The sequence below is a fragment of the Danio rerio genome, chromosome 19 (assembly GCF_049306965.1).
Source record: "Danio rerio strain Tuebingen ecotype United States chromosome 19, GRCz12tu, whole genome shotgun sequence".
Lineage (NCBI taxonomy): Eukaryota > Metazoa > Chordata > Actinopteri > Cypriniformes > Danionidae > Danio > Danio rerio.
In genome coordinates, this window is record NC_133194.1 from 24424837 (window position 1) to 24452025 (window position 27189).

General features: G+C 35.8%; 1 long non-coding RNA gene across 2 annotated transcripts; it reads left to right on the forward strand.

Annotated features, from left to right (window-relative positions):
• The first annotated feature begins 426 nt into the window (after positions 1-426).
• LOC137488509 (uncharacterized) lies at positions 427-3670 on the forward strand. 2 transcript variants are annotated; one of them, XR_011007575.2, is made up of 5 exons: positions 427-497; positions 1729-1834; positions 1959-2029; positions 3182-3366; positions 3538-3670. It is a non-coding gene; the product is annotated as an uncharacterized lncRNA (long non-coding RNA). The 2 variants fall into 2 exon arrangements; XR_012395043.1 differs by lacking the exon at positions 3538-3670 and having other exon boundaries at positions 1959-2025; positions 3182-3312.
• The last annotated feature ends 23519 nt before the right edge of the window (positions 3671-27189 follow it).

Here is a 27189-nt window from a genome sequence, read left to right on the forward strand (position 1 = left end):
GCCCGATTCCGATCAACCATATCCGGCCCGAGTCTGTCTGTAGAGTCCTGGCCGCCTCTGGCAAGGACTCGGCTGATGGCAACCGATTAAGTTCTTATTTTATCTAGTAATCTGTTAGCTCCACGTTTAATGATAATTTGAGAAAATATTCATGGTACGATAGCAAAAAAAAAGAATATTTAGTGTGGATGGTCGCTATGTTTAGACGCAAACAAAACAATATTATTTATAAATAGATTATACATGTCATCTAGAGAAAAACTATGTAAAATTCGCTTATTTTTGAGATAGCACGCTCCTGTGCTGACAGTTTTTTTTTTTTTAAAGCAGAAGTTGGTTTCATAATAAACACATGCGTTACTAAACTCCTGATCCAAACTCCATCCAGACGGTGGCGGTAATGCTCCAAAAAGCTGGTTGTCAACCACCATGGCACGAAGATCACAAGAAGAAAAAGTTTGGTTTTTCAAAGATTCACGTGGATTCTGGTCAGAAAGGTAAGCTTTTTACTGCTTGTGTACTGTATAATTAGCGAATTTAGAGCTTAAAACATTTCCACGGTGTTTGGTTGTAACAGCGTTTAGTAATTTAAAACAGTTTGATACGAAATGTAACTTGCTTTGAGAAACACGACTGGAGCTAATGTATGCTAACGCTAACAGTTACAAACACGTCTGAAAGTTCCTGTCCCTAACACAATGTTAGATTGTAACGTGTGTAGTAACTGAAAACTATTTTAATTATTTTAAAGAAACATGAAACGAATTTGTGTGTATTCTAACTTTGCGTTAAAGAAAGTTTCTGTAGACTAATCCATTAACTAACAAGGCAAAACGTGTTTTTTTCCTGATTTAACATTATAAAGTACTGTGGATGTTGAAAAAATCATTGTACAGGCGTTTACTTATCCAACAGTATTAATTCTGTGATTATGTGTAAATAAAAACTAATCGTTTTGGATTAATAAAATATTGTTTATCTTGTTTATGCAGTTAGTCACGAAAAATGATCGAAACTCGACTGTTTACTATTCTCTTTAAATTATCCAAGAGAAATATATTACTATGCACTTTAATTTATATGTGTTAGCCTATGTGAATCAATTATATCTTTTGTTCAAGCTAATTAAAACTGAACGTCTTAAAGCAGATTTTGATGTTTTTTTTGTTTGTTTTTTATGTTATTGACAGTGATAAATTCTGATTTAAATGAATGGGTAACAATATTTGTTGGTTAAGTCTTATTGTTCTTGTTTAACAAAGGTTAGTGAGATCATTTTGCAGCACATCACGACCAAAGAAGTCAATGGCACACTCTTTTGAACGTGAATAGGCATGTTATAGTTGTGTGCTAAAAGTCCATTATAAGCTGTAAACTGCTGATACATTTTCAACATAGATTAAGCTTTTCAGACATTACATTACTAATTGCTTCACAAACAGCTGAAATGGTTTATTGTTATTGGCTATCATCATCAAACATTTTTCACAAAGGTAGGTTAATCTTCATGGGTACAGAATAATGCATGTGCTTGACCATCTTACAAATCTATGTCTCAGATTCATAAGGCTGTCACTCTGCATGAATCTCCGAATAAATCTTGTGCAACCTTCAGTGTACTGATTATTTACACTATAGGTATTATATGCATTAATTAACTTTGATAGTATTTCAGGATTTGAACTTTTCTTTACGGGAGGTTAACAACAATGTGATGTTTTATTATAGATGCATATGAGGAAGCTCGACTCAAACATCCACACGCAACTGTGATTTCTGACTGGTAGACAGATGAGGATGATGATCGCCTGTCATACATCTAAAGACAGAACAGGTTTGTTTGCAATTATTTTAAACACATACTGTCAACATTATGTCATTGATCTATTACGACCTGTGAGTTTTGCCCTGGCACTATACTAAAGTGATGTTTTGTTTTGTAAATGTATCTGATCAAGGGACAGTATAGACACATCTATACCATGATGAAGAAAAATTACTTGGAACAAAGAGGCTGGATAAAAGGCAGGTATGAAGATTTCAGAAATCAAGGCAGCACCACAAGTACCATCACCATCAATGACTATGGCAGAAATCTTAAGACCACCATCAAGATGCACAGATACTGTACATTCCAGTACACCAGGCGTGTCCAAACTACGGCCCGCGAGGCTTTTTATAAATATCAATAGAATCTGGCCCGCTATACAAAAATGAACGTAATTCAATAAATAACCACCGGGTGTCACTATTACATGCATTCAATTAAGCAGCAGTTCTTGTTATGATCTATATATCTATCTGTCTGTCTGTCTGTCTGTCTGTCTACACACAGTTGAAGTCTAAATTGTTAGCCCCTCATTGATTTATTTCTTCTTTTTTAAATATTTCCCAAATGATGTTTAACAGAGCAAGAACATTTTTACAGTATGTCTGATAATATTTTTTCTTTTGGAGAAAGACTTATGTTTTATTTCGGCTAGAATAAAAAGCGGTTTAAATTTTTTTATGAACCATTTTAAGGTCAAAATTATTAGCCCCTTAAGTCTTCAGAACAAACCATTGTTATAAAATAACTTGCCTAATTACCTTAACTTGACTAGTTAACTTGATTAACCTATAGTTAAGCCTTTAAATGTCACTTTAAGCTGTATAGAAGTGTCTTAAAAATATCTAGTCAAATATTATTTACTGTCATCATGGCAAAGATAAAATAAATCAGTTATTAGAGATGAGTTACTAAAACTAATATGTTTAGACATGTGTGGGAAAAAATGTTTAACTCTCCGTTAAACAGAAATTGGGGAAAAAATAAACGGTGGCTAATAATTTAGGGGGGCTAACAATTCTGACTTCAACTGTATATATATATGTGTCTGTGTGATGTATGTAAAATTTGGCCCGCGACAACGTTTGTTTTTTTGCATCAGGCCCTCGGTACACCTATGAACATTTACAGTCTTTGTTTCTAGTGCAGTTTGAGATCAAGACAGAACTTATTGCATCTCGTGATGTCTTTGTAAGAATTGAAGACATCACTAAATTTGTTAAGGTTTAATGCAGCTAGAAAGTAAAGATCAACTAGAGAATATCAGCAGTGTCTAACCCACTGTTGTATTTACAGAAGTATGAGAATAAGCTACAGGTTGATTTATACTAATCTGTTATTTTTCTTTTTTAGCACGACTGACTGAAGTTTTAAAATCATGCAACGTCATAAAGCAGCAGCTGGGCCTGATTCTCACAAAACCAAAACAGACGTGATGAAATTCCAGATGTAAACACATTTGACCTTCCTTTGGCCAATTTGATTTGGAAAAGCTTGAAAATCAACTAAAGGAGCAGCCCGAACAAATGAAGAAACTGGTAAGTTCAAGCTCTTGCTAATTTCAAAGTGTTTTAAGTTTATTTGTTTTTTTTTATTGTTTTTTTTTTTTTTTTGCTTCGTAGGTAGCCTACTTTTTTCCTAATTTTTTCTTTTTTTTTTTACATTAGTACTTGTTCACTACTAATTATCTGTTTATCTTTTAATCACAGATGGAGTGAAGACAAATGTCCATAACACGCCACTGATAAAGAAGTGGAAAAATGCATTACAAGGTAGCTACAACTTGCCCCTGACAGGGATGGAGGAAGAAAGAAGAGAAAGCTAATGTGTCAAATGTCTACATCACTATTTTGTTTTATTTTTTAAACAACATTTTAAGTGTATTAGGATGTTCCCTGATACTTGAACAATTTGTTTCTTTCATTTGCATTTATATATATATATATATATATATATATATATATATATATATATATATATATATATATATATATATGTATATGTATATGTGTATATATATATGTGTGTGTGTGTGTATAAATGTATGGTATGTATGTGTGTGCGCCAAATTCTGAAGAAACATCTTGATACATTTTTAATAAACGTAATACAAATAAAATTATAAATATAAAATTGCACAAGACGTGTATATATATGAAATGTATAATCATCTCACTCATGTCTTGCTGTTTGTGCAATTGATTTTGTTCAAGTTTATTTAAAAAAAAAGTTTGACTTTATACTTATGCAATTATATTTATATATATATATTTGTTTGTTTATTATTATTTTAATGTTTTATTAAAAAATGTTTCAAGATGTTTCTTCAGAATTCTGCAGTACTTTTTACAAGTTTGACTTGTATATTTTACGGATTGTCATTGGTATTTTTAAGATGTTTCTTGCTATATCTTAAATTGGTTTCTATATTTAGGTTTATATAAAATTTAGCTGTTTTTTACCAATTTTTAATTCAATTCTATTGGGAAAACAGGGTTGTTTTAAAAAACATCTGTGTTTGTGTGTAATTTTTAGATTTTTTGTTTAAATCTTTCTGTGTGTCTTTATTGTGTTGTTTTATTGTTGTTTTTATATTGATATTCTTGTGCAGTACAAAATTATTTATAAAATTTTAGTACTCTTTTTTTTTTTCATGCAATCAATAAACGTTTAACATTTATTTATTTTGTCATTTGTCTGATTATTTTCGTTACAGAATATGTATGCAGTTTGCACTTTATTCAAAGGTTAAACGCAGTGCTTACACTTTGTGTTTACATTATAGCCTGTGTTTGCTGTTATATAAATTCAAATGGTTGTAATACCATATATCAAGTACCAATGTAATACCAAAAGGTTTTATAAGGTGTATAAATACGGAGTCGCGCCAGCTCCGGGCCGCAGCGCACATTACCCTCGCGCCGATTCCGGCGCGGATGCGCAGCGTCGGCTCGCTTACGGCCGCCGCATCTGGCCCGCTTGATTCGGGCCGGAATCGGGCAGTGAGTCCACAGGCATCCGGCCCGAGTCCGGCAGCCAAAGTTGGGCCGAGGGGTTAGTCTCCGGCAGGCGACAATGTAGCCGGAACTGGCCCGAGTGTATTTTGCTATCTGGGCTTATTGTTACTCCCCTTTTACGCAAACATTATGGTTTGTTCTTTTGCAATTTAAAGAAAAGTACAACGTTATTTCACTGTACTTACGCGGTACCTTTTATGCTAAATATCTGGTTGTTATCCCCTTATTACCCGAGCATTACAGTTTGTTCCCTTATACTTACGTAAACGTTATTTATACTTACACTATAGGTACAGAAAAGTACACCGTTATTTCACTGTACTTACGCGGTAATTTTCGTGATGAACATCTGGTTGTTACCCCTTTTTACCCAAGCATTATGGTTTGTTCCCTTATACCTACACATACGTTCATTATACTTACACAGTACGTACAGAAAAGTACACAGTAATTTCCCTGTACTTACGCGGTACTTTGCGGGTTGTAAAAGAAAGCGTTACCGCAGCCTCTTGTGGATTTGTGCGAGAAGAGCAGGTGCAAAAGAAACTTGCGAGAGAAACTTAAGATCTCAAAAAGCGTGCATAGCTGCCTTTGGTGGATTTGTGAAAACAAGAACTGCAAAAAATATTTTGCTCCTGAGATGTATTTGGTGCTCTGCAGAAATGCATATATCAGTACTTTTTAGAATGAGCCTGAGTTGACTATATCTATGTTTAAAATGGCCAGTCACATACTGCATTTCATGGAGCTGTAATGGTAAAGGATATGTAAAGGATAAGATATTCATACATTTTACACTTTTGGATGCAAAACATTATTCATTATTCAAATTAATCATTGCATTTATATAGAAATTTCAACATAGACTCATTCTGAAAACGTAGCCCTGTATACATTTCTGGAGATCGCAAATTATGTAGCCAGAAGTATGTATAGCTGCATTTCGTCTTTAAAACTAACGCATCCTTTTTGCGCTTACCAGCTGACTGCTTACCTTTTCATGGACGGCTTTCCTGCTGTTACCAGTTTGTCCTGTTAGCTTGCTATGTATGTCGGTGGGCTTGAGACGCAGAGAGAAGTTGACCACGATGATAGGGTTCGTCCGGGGGAAGAATGGTGCTAAAAAGCAGTTAAGACAAAAAGCGGCCTTTGGTAGATTTGTGGAAACAAAAACTTTTAAAATACGTAGCTCCTGGGGCATATTTGGCATAAATGTATATAGTGATGTGTTTTTTTAATAAGGTTGAGAAATTTGGACATTTCACCTACAGGAATGAAAGAATTTAAATATTTTTATTCATTTGTGTTGTTTTATTTCCTTTTGTCAAGTTTTTGCACTGATGAAAATGTATGTTTAAACATTAAACAACACAATTTGGATTTTGAATATTTTTTAGTTCACAATACACTGTGAAAAATGCTGGATTCCACACAATCGATTTGCATTGCAACAGCATGAAATAATTACATTAACTCATTTGTGTGGATCAAGTGGATTAAACATAAAACACTTAAGTTGTCCCATTAAAAAATTTAGAACTATGTTGTTTCAGCTTAATTTAAATAATTTGCAAAAAAAAAAAAAAAAACAGCAAAAGTAATTTTAGTGCAACACAATATATATATATATAAGTAAGGGAAAAGTAAGGGAAAAAATCATAATCGCGATTATTTTGGTCATAATTGTAATCACGATTATTCAAAATGATTATCAGTTGAAGTCAAAATTTTTCACCCTCCTGTTAATTCTGTTTTTTTATATATAAATATTCCCAAATGATGTTTAACAGAGAAATTTTTCACAGTATTTCCTATAATATTTTTTCTTCAGGAGAAAAGCTTATTTGTTTAACTGTGCATTAAGAATCTTCACTGTAAGAAAAAACCTTCAGCTACAAAAGTCCTTCAGTCAAGAACAGTGAGTGATTTTAAAACAGTCAGCAGCAGGAATATTGCGCACCGTCACTTTAAAAATAGTGCGTTTCTCTTTCGCATGTCTTTTGATTCTCAACTTGCTTGTTTATTACACAAATGAGGGTTAATTTGAATAACCACTAAACACCGCACTCTGACACAAATGTGCATGTATTTGACCATAAAAGCGCTTACATTGAGATCATACCTGTCAACATTGGGATGTGAAAATAAGGCATATGCCCACCATAATAAGGGACTAAATATTTTCAAATGGAGCTGTTTCATTGTAAATAAACAGTTGAATGGTCAGTTATGTTTTATTATTATTATTATTTACAAAAGAAAAAAATAAATATATATATTAAAAGCAAATACATTAGCAAACAGTTTAAAATGAAATAGCTTTCTAGCACCATACCGCTTACGGCCCGGAGGCCGGATGTTCCACACCCCTGCTTTAAACTGTGGGGAAACTGGAGCACCCAGAGGAAACCCATTTGAACACAAGGAGAACATACAAACTCCACACAGAAATGCCAACTGGCACAGCCTGTACTTAAACCAGCAACATTCTTGCCATGAGGTGACAGTGTTAACCACTGAGCCACCATGCTTTGATATTGATATCTGATATATTCTGATATATATGACTGACTGACTGACTGACTGACTGACTGACTGACTGACTGACTGATTGATTGATTGATTGATTGATTGATTGATTGATTGATTGATTGATTGATTGATTGATTGATTGATTGATTGATTGATTGATTTGAGACAAAGAGAATATACAGAATTCTAAGAACACACACGAATTAACAAATAAACAGACTAAACAGTAGCTAAAACCAGCAATGTTACATTTGGATGTGCGCGACGGTCACTCTAATCTGCAATATACCAGTGTATATGATTCTAAAATGCCAGATTTGCAATGAATTCATCATTCCAGTTATACCAACAGTGGAAGAAAGGAATCTGATCTGACAATATTGAACAGATTACTCAAATGGAGAAGCAAAATTTAAGTTTTTATCATTCCTTATGGTTTATGAAATAATAGCTTTAGTTAATTTCATATGCTTTTGATCAAATTTGTGTCATTATTAGGCTCTTCAATAATGTAATTGCATATGTGTTGAATGATTATGCACGCAAACTGGAAACAATAGCTTAAACCAGATATAAACAGTTGGTAAGATATATTTTGAGGGAAGGAATCCGGCTATGGATTACAATACACTGTAATATATATATATAAATATATATATATATATATATATATATATATATATATATATATATATATATATATATATATATATGTAAATTATGAGATCATGATCTTTTTTCCAGCAAATTATAACCTTGAAAAGTTCAAAAAAAGTTATTTTTATTAACATTTTTTATAGTTTAAAGTGAATTTAAAGTTTGAAAAATTATATTACCATAGTATTTCAAATAGAGTTTTAGCACTCGCCTGCTGCTCCTAACGCTTCTTGTGCTTAAACACCCTTTCATCTCATTCTAAACCTGAATGGCTAAATAAATGCTCATGTCTTTTTAACAAACTATGTTTTAAATGTATTAAATAATGAAATTATATACAGTGTGCTGTAAAAGGAACATTATGAAATTGAAAATAGTCAACCTTTCACCAGATTACTGGTAGCTGAAAAACACTTGATGTGATTTAGTTTTAACAAAAATAGGCATAATGGGAAGTCATTAATGGAAAAACCAGTGAAACAACCACATTGTAAAATATCTGAAATGTTGTTTAAGTTACTCCAAAATTTCTTAGTCAAAGACTGTTATTATTAACATAGGCTCATTCTGAAAACATAGCCCTATATTGAACTTTTTTTTCAATACGGAAGTGCAATTGTTTTAGAACTTCCAATTCAGTTGCCAATAGGAGAAATTATTAAGAATAACAAACAGCAGAAAACGGTCTAACTACTTGTTCTACAACCATGTGTGTTCATGACTATAAAAGCAAAGTGGAATAATGTAATAAGAAAATATCAGTATTGAGCAGTTCGCATGGGTTTCCTCCGAGTGCTCTGGTTTTCCTTACAAGTCCAAAGACATGCAGTACAGGTGAATTTGGTAAGCTAAAATTGTCCGTCGTGTTTGAGTGTTTCCCAGGGATGGATTGCAGCTAGAAGGGCATTCGCTGCATAATACATGTGCTGGATAAATTGGCAGTTCATTCCTCTGTGGCGAGTGAACGAGACCGGTAGTCTTGAGCCAAAAAGATTCAAATTGCTGCGTCATGAATTATGTAACCAGAAGTACAGTTGAAGTCAGAATTATTAGCCCCCCTTTGTTTTGTTTTGTTTTTTTTTTTTTTGTTTTTTTTTTGTACATTTTTAAATATTTCCCAAATGATGTTTAACAGAGCAAGGAAATGTTCACAGTATGTCTGATGATATTTTTCTTTGGAGAAAGTCTTATTTGTTTTATTTTGGATAGAATAAAAGCAGTTTTACATTTTTTTAAAGATATTTTAAGGACAAAATATTAGCCCCTTTAAGCTATATATTTTAGGTAGAACAAAAAAAAAACACTAAACACTAAACAAACAAGTAAATAACAAGGTGACAATGTGGTAAAATCTTAAAACTTGGTAAAATTTTAATTTTTCTGGATTGCTTATCAAAACACTGCTGGTTGGGTTTAGGAAGTGGGTGCTCATTGGTCAATCTGTGTTTTTTAAACACTTTCAGTTGGGTTTAGGAAAGGGGGTGGGTGGGATTGGTTGGTTGGGTGGGTGGGATTGATTGGTTATTCAGTCGACAGCAACCTTTGGTGGATTTACGCAAGAAGAGCAAGCATAAATGGCACTCACAAAATAAATTTGAGGCCTTTTGGATTCGCAAAAAAAAAATTCACAAAATGTAGCTCCTGGGACGTATTTGATGCTCTCCAGAAATGTATATAGGGGAACATTTTCAAAATGAACCTGGGTTGGTCATCATAGTGGTTGGGTATTATTATGCTGCATTCAAGTAAGACAAGTAAGAAGTGTTAAGCGCAAGTGTTTTACATGTTAAGTCAATGCAAAGATGCGAATAAATATCCTTCAGCACGATACGCATGAATGAGGTGGCGTGAATGATGTGATTGCCTAAATGACGTGGCACGAGTTGAGCGTTTTGCACGATTTATGCTCGTATCAATTGAGTTGGAAAAATTTGAACTTCAGCTGACATTTGCGTCACATTAACCAATCAGGAGCTTTCTCTTGTAGGGGCGTGATTATGACGTAGCACCTGTTGTGTCCTGGGGGAAATCTTCCTGCTGACAACAGTTCATCACACTGGGCTTGGCTCAGTCGGAAGCACTGCTAAAAGCTTCCCTCAACCACTAACTGTTTCTAGAGGAGTTTATGAACTCAGAGCTGGGTCCACCTTAGAATGGATTTAGTGGACTCAGGCACGGCTCCAAACGAATCTACGCTGTTTTACAGCCTTCTTAAAGCACATAAACGAAGCTATTCTCTTAATAAAATCCATTTTAGCCATTTAGCAATAAAGCTATAGTCATTGGGCAGACAGAAGCCCCGTCCATGATGCGAATTAGCGTGTGTTGTGATATGAATTTGACACGCGAATGAAGCGGATATAATGTGCGAATGACGCGAGTAAACTCAAGTGTTCAGGTGTCTATCTTTTCGTGCAGTATGCGTCTGGTGTGAACACAGAATTGCAGTTCCACCAAGAACTGTAATAAATGGTTAAGCTCACAAAGAACAATCTCCAAAAAAGATTCATTCCATTTCATAATCATTTTCTGTGGTGCAAGTAATTTATAATACACAGTGCATCCGGAAAGTATTTATAGTGCTTCAATTTTTCCTCATTTTTTATGTTACAGCCTTAATCCAAAATGGATTAAATTCATTTATTTCCTCAAAATTTTACACACAATACCCCATAATGACAATGTGAAAAAAGAGTTTTAGAAATTGTTGTAAAATCTTTAAAAAATAAAAAATAAAAACTTAAACATCACACGTGCATAGGTATTCACAGCCTTTGCTGTGAATCTCTAAATTGAGCTCACATATTCATTCTTGAGATGTTTCAGGAGCTTAATTGGGGTTTACCTGTGGTAAATTCAGTTGATTGGACATGATTTGAAAAGGCATACACCTGTCTATATAAGGTCCCAGGGTTGACAGTGCATGTCAAAGCACAAATAAAGCATGAAGACAAAGAAATTGTCTGTAGATCTCTGAGACAGGGTTGTCTCGAGGCACAAGGCTGTGGAAGGTTACAGAAAAATTTCTGCTGCTCTGAAAGTTCCAATGAGCTGGCCGGCCATCTAAGCTAAGTGATTGGGGGAGAAAGGCCTAAGTCAGGGAGGTGATCAATAACCTAATAGTCCCTCTGTCTCCAGCGTTCTTCTGTGGACAGAGGAGAACCTTACTAAAGGACAGCCATCTGTGCAACAATCCACCAATCAGGCCTGTATGTTAGAGTGGCTAGAAGGGCAGCTACTCCCTGCCTGGAATTAGCCAAAAGGCATCTGAAGGACTCTCAGACCATAAGAAACAAAATTCTCAGGTCTGATATGACTAATTTGAACTCTTTGGAGTAAATGCCAGGCATTACATTTGGAAAAAACCAGACAACGCCCATCACCAGGCTAATCGCATCCCTACAGTGAAGCATGGTGGTGGCAGCATCATGCTGTAAGGATATTTTTCAGCAGCAGGAACTGGAAGACTAGTCAGGATAGAGGGAAAGATGAATGCAGCAATGTACAGAGACATCCTGAATGAAAACCTGCTTCAGAGTGCTCTTGACCTCAGACTGGGGCGACGGTTCATCTTCCAGCAGGACAATGACCCAGAGTACACACCCAAAATATCAATGGAATGGCTTCACAACAACTCGGTGAATGTCCTTGAGTGGCCCTGCCAGAGCCCAGACCTAAATCTATTGAACATCTCTGGAAAGATCTGAAAATGGCTGTACACTGTCTCTTCCAGGCGTGCCAAGCTTGTGGCATCATATTCAAAAAAGACTTGAGGCTGTAATTGCTGCCAAAGGTGCATCAACAAAGTATTGAGTAAAGGCTATGAAAACTTATGTAACTGTGATTTTTCAGGATTTTTTTATTTTTAATAAATATATGCAACAATTTCAAAACCTTTTTTCACATAGTCATTATGGGATATTGTGTTTAGAATTTTGTGAAAATAAATTAATTTAATCCATTTTAGAATAAGGCTGTAAAACAAAATAATGTGGAAAAAGTGAAGCGCTATGAATACTTTCCGGATGCACTGTAAGAAAATCATTGGCTTTTCCTATGAAGCAAATTTTATTTTTATTTTTTTTAATATTTGGCATCAATGACAATTTTGTTCTCTTTGACTTACTGTATGGAAACTGGGCTTTATTGCGCTTTTTTTTTTTTTTTTTTATCTGATATTCTATAAATAACTGTCATCTTTAAATGGAAGTATACAGTAGCTACTTATGTACTCCTGGCTGTTATGCAGGTGTTCTCCCCACTAACTTTTAGGCCGGAACTAGTTCAAGGTTATTTGTCAGCATATGTTTACTCCGGGGGGGCTGACAGAGGTTTGGGTCGGGATCCTGAGTCAGCCCCGCTTATGATGTTCGCTGGTGTATTCTCCAACCTTCTTGTTTGGGTTGTTGCCAGCTGCTCTGCCAATCCTCGGCTTGGCACAGGTTGAGATCAGGCATGCAGGTGCTCACTCTTTCTGTCTCCCGCCACTCTTTATGCCAGGAGTGTGACCCTGAGGTAATTTTAGTGCCAGGGCTGTTGGGGCGCTGCCAGACAGTGGTGGTCATGTCAGATATGGTCATTAGTGTTGTGAAGATCTTGCCAGAGGATTTCCTCTTATGACCTGCTAAATGTTTGGGCTCTAGGTTTAGAGTAAATCAGGTGTCCTGAGGGTGAAGTAATCTGTCGCAGTGTTTTAAATCCCTGTAGTTAATGACATATGGCACCCATTTATGATGCTGAGGCTTACTGACTGTACCCCTAATAGAAATATACTTAAAATGTCTCTTTTTGTTTCTTATAGAAGTCTTACTTTAAAAATGTATTCATGTATTTATCTAGTCATATTTATAGTATTAATATAAATACAAATACATTTATTAATTTTAATGGAAATGATTAGGTTTACAAAAAACGCATTAGCTTTCAATATTTAATGTATTTAATAGCATAGCACTAAATAAAATTGAGCAATGCATATCTTACAGTATTAATCTTTGTAATGTACACAGTCATGCAAGAAATTGTTCATACTCCAGGCTTGATTGTATATGCAATGTATGTAATTATATTATATGATAAAAATATAATGTAATAATATGAAAATAATGTAAATAATATTGGTATATTAATTAGAATTGCTTTATTTTACAATGGTTTATATCATATAATACAGTGCTCAGCATGAATAAGTACACCCCTCACAGATCTTTTTATTTTTTCTTTTCTTTTTTTCTTCTTTAGGATGATTTACCATAATATAGTTGGCATTTACATTAGACTACTCGGTACCAAAGCCATAACTGGAGCTAACGTAACAAAAAAAAAAAAAAAAAATCATAATTTTACTTTAGCTTTTTTAGGACACTTCTCTTATCCCAGGCTCATTCTGAAAATGTACCTCTACACACATTTCTAGAGAGCGCCAAATATGTCCAGGAGGTAAATTTTTTTGCAGTTTTTGTTTTTGCGGATCCACCAGAGGCCGTTGTGAACATTTTGAGATCTCAAATTTCTCTGGCGCATGCCATTCGCACCTGCCCTTCTCGCGTAAATCCGACTGACTGACTGACTGACTGACTGACTGATCGACTGACTGACTGAAAGACTGACTGACTGATCGACTGACTTACCCCCCTCCTTCCCTAAACATAACAAATAGTGGTTTCAAAAGTGCAGATTAACCCACTCACAAACGTCCCTAAACTCACCAGTTTTAAAAAGCAATCCAGGCAAAGAAAAGTGTTAACTAAAAACTAAATACAGCCATATATATATATATATATATATATATATATATATATATATATATATATATATATATATATATATATATATRTGTGTGTGTGTGTGTGTGTGTGTGTGTGTGTGTGTGTGTGTGTGTGGTAACTACTATACCAAGATATTTATTCAAAATCAGTTAGTGGGAAAATTAAAAAAATATATTTTGTACTTTTATTCAAATATGTATAACCACTTTGAAAGCAAAGTCTGTACAGTAGATTGAAATTAAAATTAAATAAGGAGGAAAAAATGTGTGGACTCTGCAACATATCAACACTACATATTTTCGAGAGCATTTGCACAACCACTGCATCACATCAAAAAATTCCATATCAACACTTACACACTTAAACTTTTCTTCACTTAAAGAAAAGGTGAAACAACAACTATGATTTGCAGCTCTTTGATACTGCACAAGTAATAAAGAACGGAAAATCTCATGGTGGGTTTTCTTTCCCCTCTCCCTCTTTTATTTTCTGAAAGGAGATTAAATATTTCTGCATGAGGAAGTCTTTTTAAATCCTGCAGTGACTACTGCACTGGCCCCACACTTATTGCTTGGACACACCAAGATGCAGTGAAATCCTGAAAAGCTCCAGCTGTCCACAATGTAGGAGAGTAAAAAAAATCTAAGTCATTTTCATGGGGGAAGACAGAGAGGCTGTAAAAACAAAGTGCTTTATGACCTGTTGCTTCTTTACAGGTGACATAAAGCCGTAGAAATGCATGGAGTGGCCGCAGAAAACAATGGTAGTTCTTAGCAAAGATGTTTGCTCATAAAAAGGATGATTTTCATGACATCGCTAAGCTCATATGGAAAGATGTAAATCCTCCGGCGTGTTGTGGTGGGAAAGGGGCGGATATGCTTGTGTTCTAAGATGATCTCCTGACATGTCTATTGTGATTTGACGGGAAGCCGAGACTGCCAGAGTAACTCAGGACACGCATTTATGGCTGTGTGAAATAACGACTTAATTTTGGAGAAAGGCAAATGTTTTCCCACCCACTTTTTTCCCGTATTTCAAACACACCAGCTGATCAAATCCATGAAGTCAAACGCAGTGTTTATCATTGCGGTAATGCTCTGTTTCGGATGAACGGCGGTGATATTATCACTGCTGCATTTTTAGCATAACTCCACTTATACAAACAGCTTTTTGAAAGACTTGAAGTCATCAATCTTAGAGACCCGCGTCCAGCTTTTACAATGGTGTTTTATGGCAGATGGGCTGTCCGGGAAACTCAAAGGCTCTCAAAGTCAACTTTTATTCCTCTGGGATTTTTTTTTTCTCCCCCCTCCAATCTTCTCCAACATGGATTTTAAACATGATTGGTGTTTCCAAGGAAAATCTGATCTTGAAGTCACACTTGCTAGTGATTTTAACTTTAAGCTCCTGCGCCTCCTCACTATGAACACTTAATCTGCTAGGGAAACGTCCGGTAGCGCTGTTGCAGGACCCTAGTCATGTTAAGCATACTAAGCCATGCCCATATCGTCTATTTAGGTTCCCACAATACCTTCCCGTAGACCATAAGGTGCAAGCAGACATCATAATCCCAAAGTCTGTAACACAAAATCAGCATTTGCACATAGTGTTTATTTTTGTTTGAGAAGAATCTGCTCATTCCTTCATTCATTTTCTTTTCGGCTTAGTCCTTTTTTTAATCAGGGGTCGCCACAGCGGAACGACCCGCCAACTTATCCAGAGTGGTGGATAGAGTAGTGCAGAAATTACATCAGGACCCTGAAGAACAATTTACTGTGGATTCCTTTGAGATTTTTCTATGATGTGTATTTGACGTATTACAGTTAACAGGGTCATGTTTCATTTAAAGAGCACCAATTTTAACCATTTTTCAGGATTCCTATAAATCTTTCGTGTTTCCAGAATGTGTCTGTAAAGTTTTAGCTCAAAATACCCATCAGGTTATTTATTATACCTTTTTTAAATCTGAAAAATGGGTGCTATTTTAAGATGCTTTAATGCTGTTTTAATGCTAAGGAGTTGTTTCTTCCTGCTCACCGTTCCCACGTGCTTGTCACAGCCATAGCCTTCATGTAGACAAACAGCTCAGTGACAAACAAGAATGAAACTACAGTAAGAACTTTCACAACCGTTATTTGATATCTTTGTTTTGGAGTTAATTTAAGCCTTTTTGAAGAGATGAGTCACACACAATGTCGTTATAAAGTTCGATCGCGTGCAAGCGTGCACGTGTGCGCAAACACACACACACACACACACACACACACACACACACACACACACACACACACACCTTAGCTTTGCACTGTTTTTGCATGACACGCATGTTTTTGACAGGGTACACATAAATATCCACTACTGTATAAATATCTGTAATGTTAATTAACAAAATAAACCTGATTGAAGTCCACAAATAGGGATTGAAGCATCTTCTTTCAAAATTTTATTGACGCTATGTGGCTGTGTCGATGAATTATGTAGCAATTTTACTGACTTTATTACAAACATGCAATGTTTTAAAAATGTTTGAGCTTGTAAAACTAATTCTTGATCACATTTGATGATCATTGATGATCACAGAGAGCTGAACAGATATTTTAGTCCCGGTTGTTTTGCACATGTCCTGTTTTGTGTTTATGATTACTATGGAGATTTGTTTATACATGGATGTATCAGTTCGGTGAGTGGGGACACCACACTCCTACGTCAAGTTGCGGTTGGCCTCAAAATGGAAGGGATTTGGATCCTATTTTAACGTCAGGAAATTAAAAAAAGTCTTATCACTCAGATATGACAGTGGACACACTATACCTACACACAGTTCTGTCCAAACAGCTTACAAAAGATTTTCATCATAGGTGCCCTTTAAGTATGTGTTTAAGTGTGCCTTTGAAGTGTTGGATGTAAATTCATAATAACTTAATGTGTTAACTGTAATGTGTATGTTTGTTTGTTTGTTTTTTTTTGTTTTGTTTTGTTTTTTTTCTGACAGGAAAAGCAATATTGAAATATGGAAAAATATGAATGAAAATATTTAAAATAAACAAATAAACCTTAGCATAAATCTACATCTAGATTTTAAAACTTACATAGCTTATACTTTCTACTGTAATGAGCATTATCATAACTATTTAATAGGCTGGGTAAATTTATTCAGTAACTATTTTTATGACAGTTTTCTATAGACCTTATTCTTTATGCATAAGTCGGTGGAGCCATTGGAATCTTTTTGGCTCAAGACCTCCGGTCTCATTCACTCTAGATGTTAAAAATAGCTCGTTATGCTGCTTGATGTTGTAAGCTGATGTTTTTTTATTATATTATTCTACTTTTTATGCATGCATTGTAAAAAAGTCTGGGTTGCCTTAAATATTCAAGCTGAATTATATTAACCTTATGAGTCCACTGAACTTAAAGAATGTTAAATTGACTTAAACCAGCTTGTGTAACTTATAAAATTAAGTTAGAACATGATTGACTTGTTTTAATAAGTTACAATGACCTAAAAACATATGCGGTCAGGACAAATTAATTAATTGTTTAAAGTGTAGTCATGTTTGGAGTGCAAATATTTTGATATATGATATATTGAATATGATTTCTAGTAATTTCTCCCATAGACAACTGATTCAAAAAGTATTTGCAAAAACTAGCTCACTTCTGCATTACAGAATAAGGACAATATAGATCACTGGGATTAGGCCTTTGATGATGGAGGATACAACCCAGGGTCATTGGAAATATGCGCCCAGGGCTAGATTTTTGAGAACCGAAAAATATATTCCTGGACTACGTTTTCATTCTGTTTTAGTTTTCACAATTCCACCAGAAGCCGCTTTGTACATTTTTGTACAATCTCAAATACGTCACTGGAAGCATGTTTTTCTTCATACATGCGATTTCTTGTAAATCCATCAGAGGCCAGTGTGCAGTATTGGAGAAAGTTACTTTAGAAAGTAATGCATTACAAAATCCAGTTACTCTACAAATTGCGTTACTTGGTTACTTTTTATTGTAAGTAATGTTATGTTACCTTTAAAATACTTCTGGGTTGCGTCTTCTGACCTGTCTGAGATTTGATCTCTTTCAGAACTTTACTTACTAACACACTGTATAACCTTCATTTACCTTTAAAAAAAAAAAAGAAAGAAAAAAATTTATGTAGGATAATGTTATATTTGGAGAACTTCCTGACCCAAGCTATTTATGCTGTATAGATCAATGAAAGTTTAACCCTCTGGGGTCTGAGGGTGTTTTGGACATGCACTGATATTTGTGTTGTTTTCAGTAACTTAAAAACATATTAATGGCTAAAGTGTATTTAGAGTGTATTTAGTGTATTCATGGCTAAAGATCATGAACACTGTAAACAGCCCAAGTTAGGCTACAATAATACCTAAGCAGCATGTTTGTATGTGTTTGTGTTTTTGAGAAAGAAATGTTTATGCGTGGTTAGTGAAAAACTAAAATTTTGAAGTCACTGAAACAAGGCCGTGAAACACACATAGAACATTTGTGCACAAGAATGATGATAAAGACCTGCATAATGAGCTGCATAATGAACCATCAGACAGGTACAGTATGTAACTAGGAGGGAAGAGTTTCAAGAAGGAAAGTTTATATACTTTTTTGTTTGCAGTTTAAAATATTTAAAATATATTAATCACACAAAATAACTGGAGATAATTTTGTGAGAGTCAGTACACTCTATAAAACTCTGCAACCTTTATAAACGTACACATAGCATATCTACTGATTTATATATGTATATAAATGAAGAGTTTAGTTGCAAAATGAGATATTTCCATTTTGAGAAATGTTGGTTATTTGACATTATTATTTAAGACATCAACAGTCAATTTCATTCACAATTTTATACATTAAAGTATTACTTGAGCTCCTTGAAGTCCAGGAACACAATATTCTTCAAACCCAGGATATTTTTTATTTAACTTTATGTCTATAAATAGTTTATAAATAAGTAAAAAAAACATGCCAAAATGCAACATATTATCTTAACATTGTCAAACATCTTAAATTGGTTAAAAAAACAATACATCATAATATATGGAACAGTATATACAAAGTTTGAATTATAATAACACGATTCTGAGTTAGTTTTGGTAATCTCATATTAGAGCAATGTTATTTAAAAGAATGATAATTAATCCATATTAACAAAAATAACTGTGAGCAAAAGAAAGCAGGTGAAAAACACACCATGTGCGATAATGAAATCTTTTAAACAGTCGCTAGCATCACAGCAGCTTTTGGCGCAAATGATCATCCTCTCATTCGGTATTCAAAGTAATTATTTAAAGAATAAACTTACAAAAGACACTTAGAAATCTCTTGCAGACAGGTATCTTGTGATGAGGAGGGGCGCAGGAAAAAGGCAGTATTTCACTGTAACCCCTGGCCTTCTTCTTGACATCAGCGGAGACTCACAGACGCAGGATTATTTGATCCTGGTCCACTTTTGTAGCGTTTTTATACATTTTTTGTGACGTTGAAGGCTACATCTTCATCTAACAGTTTGTCGGCATGACACAGACCAGCACCACTGACCAAACTCGGAGCACTTCTTGTCTACTTTAGTTCCTTTGCCACTGGTCCTTTAACTTTGTTGTTTTCACATCTGGATTTACATATGAAGCGCGCTTACTGAGAGGCGGGACCACTCTGCTGTAATGAGGCGATATAGGAGAATCCGTACCAGTCCTTACTTTTATACGGATTACATAAAAAGAGATCATTTGTTTTCAACTTGAATTGGTTAATGCAAAAGTACACATATCAAGCTTTATATAGATATCATAAATCATCATCTTTGTTGACTATTTGTCGAGTTTCCTTTCATTTTATTGACGTGTTTTTCTGACCACAGTCGGCTCGCACCTTAGACGCTTGTAATAACAATGCCTCGTGGGCGTGGTCGCATTAAAACTAATCAGATCAGACTGAGAAACTAGACATAGCGTTGATTTCATACTGATTACTTTATCAAACAATGTTTGTTTTCAACATGCATAGCTGCGTTTAAGAGTAGACACTTTAAGCTTTCTAGAAATACATGTCTCATCTGTTTGCGTTTTGTATTCGCGGAGTTTCAGCGCATTTTACTGACGCGTTTCTAAAAGCAGTTCACGGAGAGAGAAAAGACAGAATGCCTACACTGTTTGTTTTCCTTATTTTGCAAAAGCACACATGTTTGTTGTTGTTGTGAGTGTACACAACAAATAGTAAACACATAACAGATTCGATTGATGTATTGATCTTATCTGTACGATCAAAACTGAAAGTGTAATTTAAGTTCATTTCAGCAGTTTGACGACACCACAGGTCAAAACGCGTATACGCGGTCTGTGTATGCAATGTGTTTTTGTGTCCATTCAAATAATCCTCTTCACCTTTTCTTCAATGCAAATAGGAATGTGAATTTTCTTTAAAATAATGGAAATTTTCGATCGTAGAAATGTAAGGCTCTGCCGTCTTCATATCTGTCTGTGTGCAGGATTTAATGAGACTACGTTAATTTTACTTCAACAATTAAAAAAAAAAAGTTTAGTAACTAAACTTAAATGTAACTTGTGTTAACTTTTTTTAAAGTAACTCAAAAATTATTACTTAATTTTTAAAAGTAATGCATAACTTTACTCGTTACTTAGAAAGTAATATTATTACCTAACTCGTGTTGTAATGCGTTACCTCCAACACTGCCAATGTTTATGTTTTCAGTGCATGTCCATGAGAGAGGCTACTCGGCTTGTTATCATGCATGAAATATCAACTTGATATTGACTAAACCACCCTCCATGTATCCATTGTATCCAAAATGTATCCATTATGTTCACTGATGCACATATTTCTGGGTTCTCAGAAATGTATTTCTAGGCACATTTTCCCAAAGAGCCTGTGTTGCGTTTGAATCAACAGGATATAGGGTTGGTTACCAACAAAAAAAAAACAGATAAGAACAGAGATTTCAGTGGCTCGATCATTTTTGGCACTTAAAGAATTTAGTCTTTGATGTTATTAGTACTGAACTGTTTAGTGTCTTTGCATTGGGTCAGCTGGCTTAGGTTGTATTGAGGATTTTTAATGTAAATATAATGCGTACTTTTATACTCTAAACTTTTAGTTGGGTTTGAAATACCCTACTGTTAATTTTGTGCTTAAAAATATATATTTTTTCAATATAAAAATCAAGGCATTTGTTACTATTTAAAAGTAGTGATTTGGTTCAGATATTGTAAAAAAAAAATCAGTATAGGCTCATTCTGAAAACGTGGCCCTATAATACCTGTCAACGCTCCCGTTTTTCGCTGGATATTTTTTACAGTTACATCCCACTATCATCCCGTAAAGGTATTTTCTTGTATTTCTACCGTATTTTCAGTCTTTTTTCTTACGGGTGGCAAATAAACATTATAGAGCCGAGCTTCCCTATACCACCACCAAGGGATGCCCCTTGCTCTTAAATATGAGTCTGTTCTGTGCTTTCGCTTTGTTTAGGCGAGAAAACCCTTTGAAATAAATATAAAACGGTGGAATTTCCTTCCTTTTTATTACAGGTGCTGTCTCCCCTTTATATGCAATACTCAAAACAGTCATATAGTGGTGCATGACTGTCAGCTGACGCGCTCCATTGTGATGAATAGACACAGCTTCCCAAACGGATTCTCTACACACAATTTGAAGCGATTTGAAGGTCTGGGTATTGGGTGCGTGTTTAAACAGACATATACACATGATAAAATTAATAACAGGAATCCCTTATTGTGGGCATATCCCTTATTTTCACATCCCAATGTTGACAGGTATGGGCCCTATATACATTTCTGGATATCTAGCTAGCAGCTGACTGCTTACCTCCGTATGGATGGCTTTTCCGCTGTTACCAGTTTGTCCAGTGGCTCGCAGCATACGTTGGTGGATTTGAGATGCAGAGAGGAGTTGATTGTGATGATGGGGTTCAAGTCTGGTGAAGAACAGATCCAAAAAGCAGGTAAGGAAAGAACAAAAACCAAGAAAATAAAGTAAACAAGTAAATAACAGGGTTAGAATATGGTAAGATATAAAAAATGTGGTAAAAATTAGGAGGCTTTTTTCTAGATTGCTTTTCAAAACACTGTTAGTTGGATTTAGGGAAGTTGGTGATCGCTGGTTAATTGGTGCTTTTTAAAACACTATCAGTTGGGTTTAGAGCAGGGGGTCGCTCAGTTAATCAGGTCAGTTAATCAGTCAGTCAGTCAGTAGGTCAAAAGCAGCCACTGGCGGATTTATTACGAAAAGAGCAGGTGTGAATCAACTGTAGGGTATATCGAATCCAACTAAAAGTTCAGAGTATGAAAGTCTAAAGAGTATAAAAGGCACTCGCGAAATTTGAGATCTCAAAAAGCGTACATGGCAGCCTCTAGTGGATTCACAAAAGCTGCAAAAAAAAAAAAAAAAAAAAGCAATAGCATCTGCATGCAGCCTTTGCAATGCAAGCTGAGATTGCAACGCTCAGAAATGCAAAGTCAGACATAATGCACTTAATGGAGCTAGTGACGTCCCTGTGAGGGGTAGGGCTAGGGGTGGGGTTAGGTGAGCGCATTAAAAAGCATTGGATGCAGCTCAGATTGCATCTGCACCCAGTCTGCAGTCAGACCCCTATTCAAAATACATAGCTCCTGGGAAATATTTGATGCTCTCCAGAAATGTATATAGGGGTACATTTTTAGAATAAGCCTGGGTTGAAAAAATACTAAATAAATACAATGATACCCAACACTGATTGCCAGGATGAGAGAGAAGCCAGTATAGATGGAAGAATAAGTATCACACCACTGGCTTCAAGAGGTGCACTAGCAAGTGAAACTAGAGTCTGCATCCTTGTTAGTACACTTGCTGCTCAGAGGAAGGGCAAGGGTTACATAAGCAGTCAATTTTATGGAGATAATAAAGTAAGCAGGTGAAGATTGCAATGGTTTGATGATGTGATGTGTATTTCTGAAATAAAGTGTTTTGGTTTACATTTATTATGGGTTTATTCTCTTTAACTGCTTTTTTTGCTAGATCTAGCAATACAAATGACTCAAGACACGCTTCATCAACAACTATTTGTTCAGTTCGGTGCAAGGAATTTTTGTACATTCACTACCTGCATTTTTCTGCTGTTAATTCGATTGTAAAAAGCGAATGTCACTCTCGTAAATGACTGAACTGTGTGTACAGAACAGGATTAAGCAATAAAAGGTGAACTGACAAACCGAGGGACTGAGCAGCAGTGAAGACGTGACCATTGTTGAGCCATACTTGTTTGTGACACCAATCTATCAAAGGCATCCTAAGATCAACATCGATCCAGTGCGGGTGTCTGCTTCTATCCCATTATCAAAGCACTCTTACTGTACCAGAGTGGAGGGGATTACGCAGCGCAGACTAGATAGAAAAGCCCTCGCTGGCACCCCTTGGCCTCTTCAGGGACACTTGGTGGGGGGACAAAAAAACGTGCTTTTGTTCCCTCAGACAAAAATTAATTACTATTTTAATAACAGAGCCAGACTTGCTGAAAATCGGCTTAGAGAAATGGTGATGTAATGATCGCTGGAGAGGAGTTTTGTAAGGGGCATTCAGGGGGCTGCCTCGAGGGCCCTCCAAAATCTCTATTTGCCACATTGAAAAAGTGCACAAATCAAAGTGATCTGCGGGGAAAATGAAAGCCACACAGTAGGTTTGAGAAACCCAGGCTCATTGTACAAATTCCTGCGTGTCGTTGTGACATCTGCACGCAGTGTGTGCTCCTTTACATCTCGCATGGCCTCGCACACTTCAGATTGTGCAGCTGAAAGAAATCAAGTGTGTTGAAATTTCACAAATGCAAATAAATTTTTCCGCTTATCCCCATTTCAAGCGCTCGGGCTTCGAGCTGGCCCGCCGAGTCTGCCGAGAACAAGAGGGAAAGTGATAAGCTCGTTTTTGATGAGCAACATTTCAATTTGCATGTGAACACACACGAATGGTGTTCTCTCTCTCCTGTTTTCCCTCCCTCGCTCTCTATTTTCTCTCCCACTCTCTCTCTCTCTTCCTGCCCCTTTCCCCTGACCGTGATTAATACACACATGTTGTACAAAGGGCTCCTTGTTAGCTTAATGGCAAGGCCTAAATGGAGACTTATATTTCCAGGATTATATCTGTATTCAATTGCAAATGATTTTTTGGGGGGACTTTTAATACCCTGCTCTCTTGTCTATGAATAATAGTATCATTTAAATGTAGCAGACACCTGGTGCAGGGAGGGGGGAGCTCAAGGCACCGAGTCTGGCTGGGCACTACTGCCAACTTCCCTCTTTCCCAGCCTTGCCTTATCCCCAACGACCAGCCTCCGATTTCACTGCCTTACCTTCAAATGCCATGCACTTGAAACTTTATTCTCCCTTCGGTAAAAAACGCAGGCTCTCCTGAAAGGGATGGAGAAGGGGGGGGGGGGGGAGAAAAAAAGGCTGAAGAGATTTAAGAGAGGGAGGAAAGAAATTCTTATCAATCTTTTCTTAGATTTGGGGAAAAGTCATCTGAAGGAGCCGTGTAGCGTTTCAAGGGACCCTTCCAATTAAATACTTAAAAAAAGCTACAATAACAGAAGCCTCTCCTATACTCAGCGGAGACATTAATGCTCTTTTGTTGATTTATTGTACATTACCTTCTGAGGCCGAAGAGAAACAGGGGGTACTTTAGACGGGGGGCCATTTGTATGCGCCCCGCGTCCGTCCCGCGCACAATCCGGCCTGTATTGCGTTTTGCAAATTTATACCAGGATGTTGGTTTAGAGTGTTTCCCTTGAAAAAAAGGGAAAGTTTTTCAAGTAAGTGTCTGCTTTCATGAGCACAAGTGACTGAAGCTTACAAACAAAGCTTTGTTTTAAAACTCACAGATGTATGGACGGAGCATGCCTTTGTCCTCCAATCCTGCAGATTTTTATTTAATTTTTTTATCCTGTACGCGGAGAAAACAGATAAAAAAAACTTAAAATAGTGGTGAGATATTAACCTAAACTTTTCTAGGGTTATATTATCCACTGTACAGCAAACAAATATTTGAAATAATTGAAATAATTGCAGTTCATTTTGGATGAAACAACTGAAAGCATTTACTATAAAAAAAATTTTGAGCGTTAAAAAATTGTATAAATCACAGCAGAAAACAAAGGTTTTGGCTGATATCCCTTTTATTACCCCACCAAGAAAAAAAATTGGATTGCATTTCTTAACGGGCTATATACACACAGAATTTTATTTTTTTAAGTCAGGCAGCCCAAGGGCTTCATTCCTTTACAAAATTGTCATTTTTAAGATTTTATTTCTTGAAAAATTAGCGATCTTCTCTGCCTTTTCTCTGCCTTCTAGATATACAATAAAAAGTGGGTCTCAGATTCGACAAGAAGCACTCCATTAAATTCCATTTCCGCCTGCCATGCCTTTAAAATATGACAGTTTATTTTACCCCAGTATTTTCAATGGAATTCCTGCGCTAGCCTTTTGCTACTGATGTACTTTCATCTCGTTTTATGCTTGAACAACTAAATAAATGCTTACGTCTATTTAATTGAATGTTTTGTAACTACATTACAACAACGATGCTGTAAGAACAACCTTTATCTATGCATAGAGCCATTCCTAATGTTCCAAGTTAACACACTCAATGCATCTTTTTTTTCAACACATCCCATCATTTCTAAAATATCAGCCCCCACCAAATGGTTGATATGTCAGTCTAGCGTAAAAGTACCGTCATTAATAAAATGTTTAATACATGAAGTGTAAGAGCAATTTATTTTTTTAAATATTCTATATTTGAAATACTTAATCACCTTTATTTTATTAAGCATGACATAAAATATTTTAGATTTCTCATTTAACATGTTTTCTTTTTTTCTTTTTTTACAATAAAACCAAAATCAGGTGTAGTAGTGCAATAAGATTAAGTTTGTTAGATTTTTTTTGTAAACTAACAACTCTGTGTGTGTGTATGTGTATGTGTGTGCGTGTGTGTGTGTGTGTGTGTGTGTGTGTGTGTGTGTGTGTGTGTGTGTGTGTGTGTGTGTGTGTGTGTGCATGCGTGCGTGCATGCGTGTGTGCGTGCGTGTGTGTGTGTGTGTGTGAAAGCCGTTATTTAAAACAGTCATTCTTTGAATTAATTTAATAGTCATTATTTAAAACAGTAAAAACATGGTCAACCATTTGGTAGAGCGGCAGTCAAGGGATATCAACACATTCACACACTTTCTTCCTCAAAACTCAAAAGTTTTTTCAGAGTCCGTTAGCTGCTATGCAAACAGCATGTGTTGGGTCTCAGCTTGCCAACGCTTCTTTTGTTGTGTCTAGACTACAGGAAATGCAAAATTGCATTTGTTTACAACCGTTAGGAAGTCAAAGCCAAGGCAACGATTAAAGAGCTGCTCCCAGGAAAAAAAAAAGAAGGAAAGAAAGGCTTGAACACGTAGCACAGATTTTCTTAAAAGAGAAAGGAATATACGAAGAGGGGCTGCCTCATAAAAACATCTGTAAATCTTATCGCACTGAGCTTCATTGTTCTTATTCACCGTCCTGACATTTGCTCCTGAAGCTTGTAAGTGCTGCTGTTTTCAGATCTAATCTTGAATCAGTCATTCTCTCAGCTTTCTTAATGAGTCACATAAGGATGTGAGGGGAGGAAGTCGATCCCTAACCAGAAATTTCAGGTTACCACAGTAGTAGCCTTCACTTCAATTTTTTGTCTATTTTAAGAATGTTCTTCCACGATGTGCGGATTACGGCCTGTCATCTTTTACACCACCGCCTGCTTCCATTTGTTTGTTCAAGCTCCCTGACCATGTCTCACATATGGGACTTTACGTTTTTCACCCTTTGGGAAAATAACAGTGAATGACGGTGGCCTTGTTCTGTGTTAACGGTGCAGTGAGATATGTGTCTTCTCTGTGGCGTGAGAATTAGTTGATATTACTGCGTTTCAACCCATTCAATGTCAGACCAGACAGACGGCAAACATACACTGTTGACTGACTGCGTCTTTGTATTTTACACTGTCTGGTGCTTATTCTGTGTATTCGCTAAAGTAGCTATGTTTTATTTTAATTGTCAAGGTTTCATTTGGACACTCGTGCATGCTGCAAAATATCAAAGTAAGTAGCAAGAAACGATGCCAGACATTTTTCTCAGAACTGACTTCACTTTTTCTCTACAAGTTCTGCAATGACTTATAAATAACTGGTCTCGAGATCATTTTTACTGGATGTATGAATTCGGTTCCTCTTGAGTTCACTAAGGTGTCCAAGCAGAATTGCCACAGGTGTAGTTCATCACATTTACTTTATACATAATTATCTTTAAATACCAGTCCCTTCAGG